This window comes from Pteropus alecto, unplaced genomic scaffold (assembly GCF_000325575.1).
Source record: "Pteropus alecto unplaced genomic scaffold, ASM32557v1 scaffold131, whole genome shotgun sequence".
In the NCBI taxonomy this organism is placed as follows: domain Eukaryota; kingdom Metazoa; phylum Chordata; class Mammalia; order Chiroptera; family Pteropodidae; genus Pteropus; species Pteropus alecto.
Window position 1 is genome coordinate 24,832,925 of NW_006434709.1, and position 10,044 is coordinate 24,842,968.

General features: G+C 34.3%; 2 pseudogenes; both read right to left on the reverse strand.

Moving 5' to 3' along the window:
* Nucleotides 1-2,481: 2,481 nt before the first annotated feature.
* LOC112478075 lies at nucleotides 2,482-2,599 on the reverse strand (annotated as a pseudogene).
* A 955-nt stretch (nucleotides 2,600-3,554) lies between these two features.
* Nucleotides 3,555-4,051, reverse strand: LOC102881539 (annotated as a pseudogene).
* Nucleotides 4,052-10,044: the final 5,993 nt, after the last annotated feature.

Consider the following 10,044-nt stretch of genomic DNA (forward strand, 5'->3'; position numbering starts at 1 on the left):
TTTCCCTAACTCCAGGTTGTTCTGATGTGTTTGCCAATAAAAGGACAAGGCAGATGCTTGACTCTGGCTAGAATGATCAGATTTTCTCTTCTGATCATTTAAATCTTGAGTAGAGGCACAAAGGAACAGAGGTATCTAAAACGAGCCATCAGAAGGGAGAATCCTGGAGAGCTGATTAGAGAACTTCTGTTTCTAAGATTTCTGTAACCTTTCTGGATCTTCGTCTTCCCTCTGGGTCATTCAGTATTTCCTTGATTTTGCAAGTTACTCCTACATGATTCCATAAATCTTTTTTACTTAAGTTAGCTTTTCTCGCTGCAACAAAATAACTCTAACTGATCCAAATAATAATAAAGACTATTCATGAAGGAGCAGGAGAGGTCTACCCCTCAAAAAAATCCATAAATCTATCACTCCAAAACAATGGCTTTTGATGTTTTTATATTACCTATTGGTTCACTTTCATATATTTAGAATCATGGTGTACATATCATATTCCACTTAGATTTTTCTACTTTACATTGTACCTATAATTTTATTTAGTGTTTGTACAAGGTTTTTTATTCATCATTTTAAATACATGTTATTATCTTGTACTGGTATATCATAATTTATTAAATCTTAATCCAGGGGTTGGATATTTGGGTAGATTTTAGTGTTTTGCTAGTAGATATAGTAGATATAATGTTTAAATTGAACGTTTTCACAGCAAGCTTGGTGCTTCTGTTGAGTTCTTTCTTTCATTAGCATAAATTTGCTAAATTGAAAAATGGATCTGCTACAGTGTTATCCTTATCCCTTTCATGCATTTGATGTGTTGCTTTGTAAAGTGAAAGGTGCTTTTGTGCTACAAGTAATTTTCTGTTTTGTATGTTTGGATTTACATTCATAAGACATTTTTTGATGGGGCAAAATCAGATGAATAAAATTTACTTGGTTGTAAATTGTGCTCTGTGTTATGACTGTTATACAGGTATTCATGTGATTGTAACTTTTGAAATAAACCTTTTATTGAATATAACATACATAAAATGGCACAAACCTTAAAGGTAGAATATCAATAAATTTTCACTAAGTGAAGACATTTGTGTAACACTGTGAAGGTCAAGGACTATCTGTACTCTAGAAGCCCCCCATTTACACTCCCACTCAATTATTACCTTTAGTCATATAACCACAATTCTGACTTCTATCACCATAATTTAATTTCTTTTTTAAACTTTAAGTAAATCTACCCTTTTGTGCATGGTTTATTTCACTCAACATTATGTTTATAAGCTTCATCCAGGTGTAGCAGTAGTTCATTCATTCTCATTGCTGTGTAGTATTACATTGTATAAATATACATAATTTATTTATACTATATTGATACTATGTCTATTCTATTATTGATAGACATTGGGTTGTTTCCAAATTTTGGCTACTACAAATAGAACTGGAATTGCTGGGTCATAGGTTATTCATATATTCAGCTTTCTTAGAAGTTGCCAAAGAAATTTTTCAAAGTGATACACCAGTTTACATTCTCATCAGCAGCGTAGGAGAGTTCCAGTTGCTTCATATCCTCTGATTTTAACCTGTACTTTTTCATATATTTATTGGCCACTTGGATATATTCTTTTTTGAAATATCTGTTTAAGTTTGCAACCCATTTTTAGGGGTCAGCTTTATTGGGATATAATTTTCATGCAATGAAATTCACCAATTTTAAGAGTACAATTCGATGAATTTTGCAAATATACTCTATAATGTAATCATCATCATAATCATGATACCGAATCTTTTCGTTTATTTTTTCATTACCCTCCCCCAAAAGTTCCCCTGTATCCTTTGAAGTCAATGAGTTGATACTTCCTTTTTCTATTCTCTAAAGAGTTTGTATAAGATTGCTGTGATTTCTTCTTTAAATAGCTTGAAGAATTTACTGGTGAAGTCATCAGAATAGAGAGATATATTGTGTGAAGATTTTAATCACTATTCAATTCTTTAGTAGATATAGGACGATTCAGATTTTCTATTTCTTTGGCATCACTTTTTGTAAGTTGAGTTGTTCTAGAAATTTTCCATTTTATTTCAATTTTCAAATTTATTGATATTAAACAGTCTAAAATATTTTCACTTCAACTTTGTAGTCTGTACACTCCATAGTGATGCCTCCTTTTTCAAGTCTTATAGGGTAACATGTACTATTTTTGTTTGCTTTTGTTACCGTTTTTTATGTGTGCACTTGCTAGGGATTTATCAGTTTTATTATTTTTTTCTGTGACTCTTCTCTACTATACATTTTTTTAATTACTTTTCTCTTCACTTTACCATTACCTTTTTAATACTTTCTTCAGGTTTAATTGTTTTTTTCCCCCTAAGTTCCTGAGATGGATACTTAGGTAATTCTTGTTTAAAGCTATAAATTTCAGCCCTTCAGATTATAAATTTCCCAATAAATACAGTTTTAGCCGCATCTTAATTTTTTTTTTTTTTAATTGCCTACAACACCCGGTATTCCTAGGTGGTCTCCCATCCAAGTACTAACCAGGCTCGATCCTGCTTAGCTTCCGAGATCAGACGAGATTTGTGTGTTCAGGGTGGCATGGCCACAGATGTATCTTAAAATTTTTGATGTCAGATTTTCATTATGATCTAGTTTAAAATATTTTATAATTTCCATTGTGATTTTTTTCTTTGACTGATGGACTACTTAGAAATATATTGCTTGTTTGCGAATTTTGTAGTTTTTAAAAAATTGTTGACTGTTAGCTTAATTCTGTGTGCTCATAAAACAGTCGATGTAGTTTTAAGCTTTTGAAATATTGTGTCTTGCTTTATACCCCGTTAAAATCACTTTTAGTAAATGCTTCATGTTCACATGAAACAAAATGAATTCTGCAATCGTTGGGTGAAATATTCTATGTATATATTAATTGTGTCAATTTTATTAGTCAGGTTGTTTAAATGTTGTATATCCTTCCAATTTTTGTCTCTTTATCAGTTACTGAGAGATGTGTTGAAGTTTCCTACTATGATTATAGATTTGTCTATTTTCCTTGCAGTTTCAACAATTTTTTTGCTTTATGTATTTTGCAGTATATTGCTTGTTTTATACAAAATTATAATTTATATCTTCCTTATGGGTTAATATTTTTATTATTGTGAAATATCACAGTTTATTTCTAATAATGCTTCTTTTCTTAAAGTCTACTTTATATGTTATTGGGTAACAATACCAGCTTTTTTGGTTTAGTGCTTATATAAAATCTTTCTATTCTTTTAACTTTCTTTGTGTTATAATTTTAGGTTTTAACTCTTGCATCTTTTGTAAAAAGCATATACATTTTGAAACCATTGTTTTTATATTTTTTAATTTTTTTTGTTTTATTTATATATTTTTAGTTGGAAATGTTTATATCAGTACAGTGAAATGAAATCTTAAGAGACACCAGATGTCATCAGTTTGGATATTATTAATGTATTACAAAAGAGAGACATGGAAATTATTTACATGATAAGATTTCAGAATTTTGGTGGAATGGGCAGCATCATGTAATGTAGTGATTTATTTAGTCTACATACTTTCCAAGACCTTCACCACCTCTAAGTAAGAAATAATCCTTGTTGTCTAGAACTATTTGGTGCCTCCATATTAAAGAACTTTATCTCCAACTTTCACACTAACCTTTTGAATCTCTCTACCTTTTCCTTTAGAGCCCGATCCAACAGCTACTACTGTCACTTGCAATACTTTTCCTTGAGGTTTTTCTGGAAGCATAACGCCTCCTCTGTTGACAGTTTTAGCAGCACTCTTTTCTACTAATCCTCGGCCAAAGACAGGGAGTATTTTCTGAAGTGTCTGTCCTCCCATAACTCTGGCCATCGCAGTTTGTACTCTGATCATCTTTGTTTTTTAATGGAATATTATGCCACTTATACTGAGGACTAATTAATGGTATATTTGTGTTTATAGCTAACATCTTACTATTTTGTGTGCTACAAATCCCACTTGTTACTTGTTCCTTTTAATCTTTTTCTTGCCTTTCTTTGGCTTGAGTGAATTATCTTATTGCTATGTTTTCTCTTAAACTATTTATACATTATACGGTTTACACATACTTTTACTACTTTCTTAATTGTAACCCTAGAGTTTGCAACATGTATCCTGAACTTGTTTCAGCTTAGTATAAATTAATACTTTTACTACTTCTTAGACAAAATATCCTTGCTGGTATCACCATGAGAGGTCTACGGCAATCTGATCTGTTATTCTGGAGAGGACATAGGTCCTCACTATTTATGGAAACTGACTCTTGTCTGGTTTTCTCCTCCCTTTGGGTTCAAAAAATCCAAATTCAAGCCATTTCCCTTTTCCTGGAACCAGAGAATTGAGTCTTTGGCCTCCCTGAGTCTTTAGGAAATCACATCTTAACCTTCCCAATGGAGAGAAGGGGAAAATATTTCTCATTTTTCCATGATAAGCCCATAGGCAAGAAAACAAGACATGATTTCTTAATCGACTTATCCTGCCACGCCTACTAATATTACTTGGGTTTTGTGGCCTTGATCTAGAATCTAGCCATAATTAATCATACTATTTCCATGGGAAATTAATTCCAAGTTACAAACTTTAGAGAACTTTGAGAACCCAATATATTCATTATATGTAGATTCACTGTTTAACAGCATTTTTTTTTTTTTTTTTGCAGCGAAATAAAAAATTGCAAAGACCAGTGATAAGGTTCATTATTAGTATAGGAATACTATGGTCACTTTGCTTCAGAGCTCTGCTCTAATGCAAACACCTACAAAACAGGTGAACACTAAGAAATGTATGATATCTTACCAAATTGCAAGATATTTTTGTCTTTAGTTTTCTTCACCAGGACACAAATGACATAGAGATAGAGAGAGGTAATCATTTCAGGGCTACAACTCCCGGAGGTACCCTGTGTAGTTAAAACGCAGAGGTAGGTAAAGTTTAATTCAGGGAACTATATTTTGAATATTGTAGCAATTAGGCCAAAGGAACACAACATAGTGGCCTGGTTTAACAAAACATTACAAAGATCTATTAGGAAACTCGCCAGGGACAAAATGGTGGTAGTTGGGACCTAGACCATAGTAGCTGCTGCTTTTGCTAAAAGTAACTGCACTGATTCCTAAGTTTATCTCATTCTGTGATACCCAACTTCCCATTCTGAGGAGAGACAATGCAGTCCAGACCTCTTAACATCCCCTGTGTTCTTTAGCCGTCATCCTAGACTAGTATAGAGTAATCTATACTCTGAGGTTTCAGGTAAGGTGGTTACCTCAAGCACCAAACACTTTTAACAAGATAGACTAAGGGTAATTTGAACTCAAAGTAATTTTTTTCTCTTCAAAACTCTTCCCTTGTTTCCACAGGTGAAACAACTTTTGTCTTATAGTTTCCTTGGACCACCATTCCCATGTCTAGTCCAATAAATACTGGAGCGAAGGCAGAAGAATGACAAGGTGTATTTGTATGTGATTACTTAGCATAGCACATATAAGAAATGTTTTTATAAAATAATTTGTGTTTGACCTAGGATTATCTGAAAATTGGAAACAATCCATTAAACAATTTCATAGTCATAAAATGAGTTTTTAAAATCTGCTTTCTCCATAAGAGGTCTTCCATACTTAATCATTCAAGAGCTGATTATACAGAATGTATAATACACAGGCCTGTTATTTCTTCTTTTCCCTTCTGCTGCCCGATTTTTGGTCATTTCACAACTCATTAGTATTCTCTCTCAGGGAAAATAAAAGCAAATGTAGTTCAAACTAGTATTTTCGACTTTCTATGTAAAGGTTTTGTAGGAAGGGTTATAATTACTGGTTAACATATTACTTTTCTTTAATAAGTATCTAGTTAGGCTCCACTGGGCACTGGGGAAGAATTAAAGAAGCTTAAGATGTCTCTGTTCTTAAGGCTCTTTACAATATAACTGGATTTGTGCACAGTAAGATAAAATATTAAAGTAAAATCTAAGGAAATATACATTTAAATAACATGAAAAAAGTCTGGTCATGAAAACATAGTGTACGAGAAAACTTAATAGACCTAACATGGTTTAGGGAAAAAAAAGAACATAGTATGCACTGACAAGATTGTCATAGAGATTCTCAATAAGGCAGTGAAACTTGAGCTAGATATCAAAGAATAGACAGAATTTCAACACAGGAAAAGGGGAAAAGAAGAAAATTCTGCACAAGAAGAAAACACAAGAAAATCCCAGGGTCCAGGACACATATATTCTTTTAAATGAAATACTATTAGCATACAGAGTATAGAAAATAATATAACACACTAGTCTTCCTCATTTGGCTTTGTCAAATATTTACTTTTTGCCATATTTGCTTCATATCCACTTAAAAAAAACCCAACAACACAGATCTGGCTAAAGGCTTCTGCATACTCAATCATTATTCTTCTTCCTCAGCAGAGGTAACAACTATCCTGAACTTGGAGTTCATTAGTATCATGAATATTTTTAAATGTTTATCATACATGGAAATAGGTAATATTGTTTCATGTGTTTAAACTTAATGTCAACGGAAGCACACTTTATGAATCTTCTGCCACTTTCTTTTTTATTCTTTTTGGGGTTTATGCACATCCTAGTTTCAGTTCTAGTTCATTTATCTATGATATAGTATCACACTATGTGATCATGCAACACTTTACTTATTCATTCTTGGGTTGATAAACATTTAGGTTGTTTCCAATTATCTTCCGCTTACGCAATGTTTCAATGAACATTCATTTACATATTTCCTTAGGCATTTGAGGGAGAGTATCTTGGGTATATATAGAAAAGTGAAATTGTTAGACTGTAAGATAAAGATATCTTTAGCTTTAATAGATATTGCTTAATTGCCTTTCAATGTGGTTGTACCAATGTATTCTCTACACAGAAGTATATGAGTTCCCACATTTTCCTTATCTTTGCAAGATGATGACTATATCATAGGCATGAACAGCCAGGATAACCTAAAGACGATACCCTGGGCATCTATGTAGGTTATGCTCAGCTTTGGATCTCACTACAAACCAGTCCAGCCTAGGCTGAGGAGGGCATCCTTTGGAGTAGAGCAAAGAAAGGAATGCTGTAGTAGTTGAGGATTGGGTATACATTTTATTCATTTTTGCACTCCCAATATCTAGTACAACCTGAAACCCAGTAAGCATGGATCAGTAAGTCTGAAATTGACTGAAACTAATTATCAACCCTGATTGGTTTCTGGCTTCCCCTTCTCTAAGCTTCAAGTTTACCATCTGTAAATTATGGATGCTAATAACTCAAGGAGTCACACCAAAGATAAAATGAGTTATTAATGTGCAAGCATTCTTGTTATGGAAATCAGCAACATTATTTTCACGTTGAATGTTTAAAAAGCAAGGTCCATAAATATTTTCTGCTCCTTTTAAGTGGTCCTCATTAAAAACAACAAAAAAAGTTGCTCACCATTGCTTTACACACTCAGACTCTCACAGATCTGAGTCTGCCGTCTTTATTTGTATGACTCAAATTTATACACCATGATCTAATCCCCTCTTACACTTTCTAAATCTGTCACTATTCTTGCAATGGCTCCTCCTTAGTGCCCTTTCATCTCCTGAAACTCTACAGGCCTAAAAGTGAACTCACATTCATTCCAAATTTAGCTTCCCCTCAGGACTTCCATATTTCTATTGTCGGCATTTCAGAAGGATGTCTATTGGCCAGGTGTGGTGTTATCAGAAGAGGAAGAGAATGGGGCCAGAGAGACTCAGATTTGCACTCAGATTTGCATACACGGTCTTTTGGGTTTATTTGGAATGACCGGAGAATGTTCTTAGATGAGAGGATACATAAACCCTACATATTGGCATCAGCAATATAAGTGTTACATTTTTAGGCATTAAAAATTTATATAAACATTTTCAGATATTGGTGTCCAGTTAACAGTTTGACTTTGAGAGAGACTCCCTGTATGCAGCTCTACACTTAAGCTTAAATAGAGCTATTCACAAATTTCATACAGGAGCTTAGTCATTGATAAATAAAATACAAAGCAGCAGGGAAAGTTTTATTCCGTTTGTTCCTTTTACATTGAGAACAATTATTCCATCAACACATGTTTAAACTATTCTGGTGGTATCAGATCCTCAGCTGGGAAAGTTCATACTACCAGGTGAGTCCTAATATTAAAATATACATTTTAAGTATCTTATGGTAAACCAGATGATCAGATTCCAGGCTGAAGCTCTAATATCAAGAAGAAGCATACCTTGATCCAGAAGGGTTTTGCTCTGAGCTCGGACCCAGCAAATGGATCTGCCTCCTGGGGCAGAGATCTGGGTCAGTTTGAGCTGTGAGCAGGGGATAAGAAATAATGAAAAACTCCTGGCATGTCATTTGAATTATTTAGCTGAGCTTTTACTTTTTGTCTGTTTTGATCAAGAAAAAGTCCAGTCTAAGTTTAAACTGAATTAGTAGATTTTTTCTCCCAAAGAGATAAATTTTCTAGATCTACAAGTAGATTGCTTTACTACAGATTTTGTGGGGAGTGGAAGTTCAAGTCCTCCTAAGGGAATGAGTAACTAGAATAAAGGTTCTAAAGAAGAGGCCAGCAGGATAACACTCTGGGCAGTAATCTACTCTGGAAACACAGTATATATAACCGTATTTGTTCTGGGACAACTCGGTCTGGCCCAGCAGTGGCCTCACTCTGGATCTGGAATTAGGGTACAAGGTAATACCATTTAACTGAGAGCATCTAAGGGGAATTTTAGTCTGAATGTTGTATGAAAGGGAATCAGGGAAATACCATAATCATGGGATAACAGATAAATACAAACAGGAGCTTCATCAATAAGATTATCTCAGCATCTCTTGGTCTCTTTCCCATCTTGTATTCAGCCTGCACCTCCTTATAATCCTACAATATTTTGTTGTCTTACTTTTCACACAGTTTGTACCCTCAAGGATTAGTTGAGTCTAAAAAGATACCAATTACCTACAGTGCAGGCCAAAGAACACCCCCTTGACATCCTGGCTTCTCAAGATAGGAGGTTGTTGTATCTCTAGATAAGGATCTAGGTTCCTGTCAAACTCGTCTTTGTTAAGATCTCACCTGGTAACAATATCGGGTAGAGGTACTCTGTGCTCTGCTTTGTTGGTGGTGTTCTATCTGCTTGGTGATGAGAAGATGATATCTGGTTGGATAAACTTTTGGCAGGGCAAGAACTTTACAGTAGGATGCATGAGACAAAGTTTCCTGTCCCTGGCATTTCATAGCAATGGGGGTTCAAGAACATCTCTGATGACCTGATTCAGAAGGGAGCAAACATGTTTTTTGGAGATATTTCTTGATCAGGTCCCAAGGGCCAGGTTGAAGTTGAGGATTATGTAATTATAGATTATAACATAAATGGCATCAGTACAGTGGCCCTGAGTTTGTTGCAGCTATAAAAATTTAATCAAAGTTTAGGCTACAATATAGTATTCAGATAATAGGTAGTTATAATCCTCCCACAGTCAATACTGACCAAACTGCATTTGGAATACTGAGCTCAATTCTTAGTGCCAGAGTTTAGAAAGATATTAATACATTAAATGTGTCTATATGAGGGGGTCTGGATGAGAAGTATGAAGATCATGATGTATGAGAAGGATTGAAGGGGATCTAGGAGAATATAACTGAGACACAATAGCCAAAGAGGGAATATGAGATTTCAATAGGTCAGTACAGACCTCCGTAATGACAAGTCTAATGACACTTTCCTGTCTCCCTTCACTTCAGTCATTTCTCTTTGGCATTTAACATCATTGATAACACTCTCCTTAAAATTTCCTCCTTTGCTTCATTGATACCAATTGTTCTCATTCAGTAGATGGTAAAACTGTATTAGAAGTGCAAGATTCTTATATGTGGTCACATCTGTGAAGGATAGAGAAGAAAGGGAGCAGGGAAAGGGAGGGAAGAGTCTCAGACTGCAAAGCACGTCTTAATTAAAATGCCTGTGATAGGAGAGAAAAAAGGAAAGAG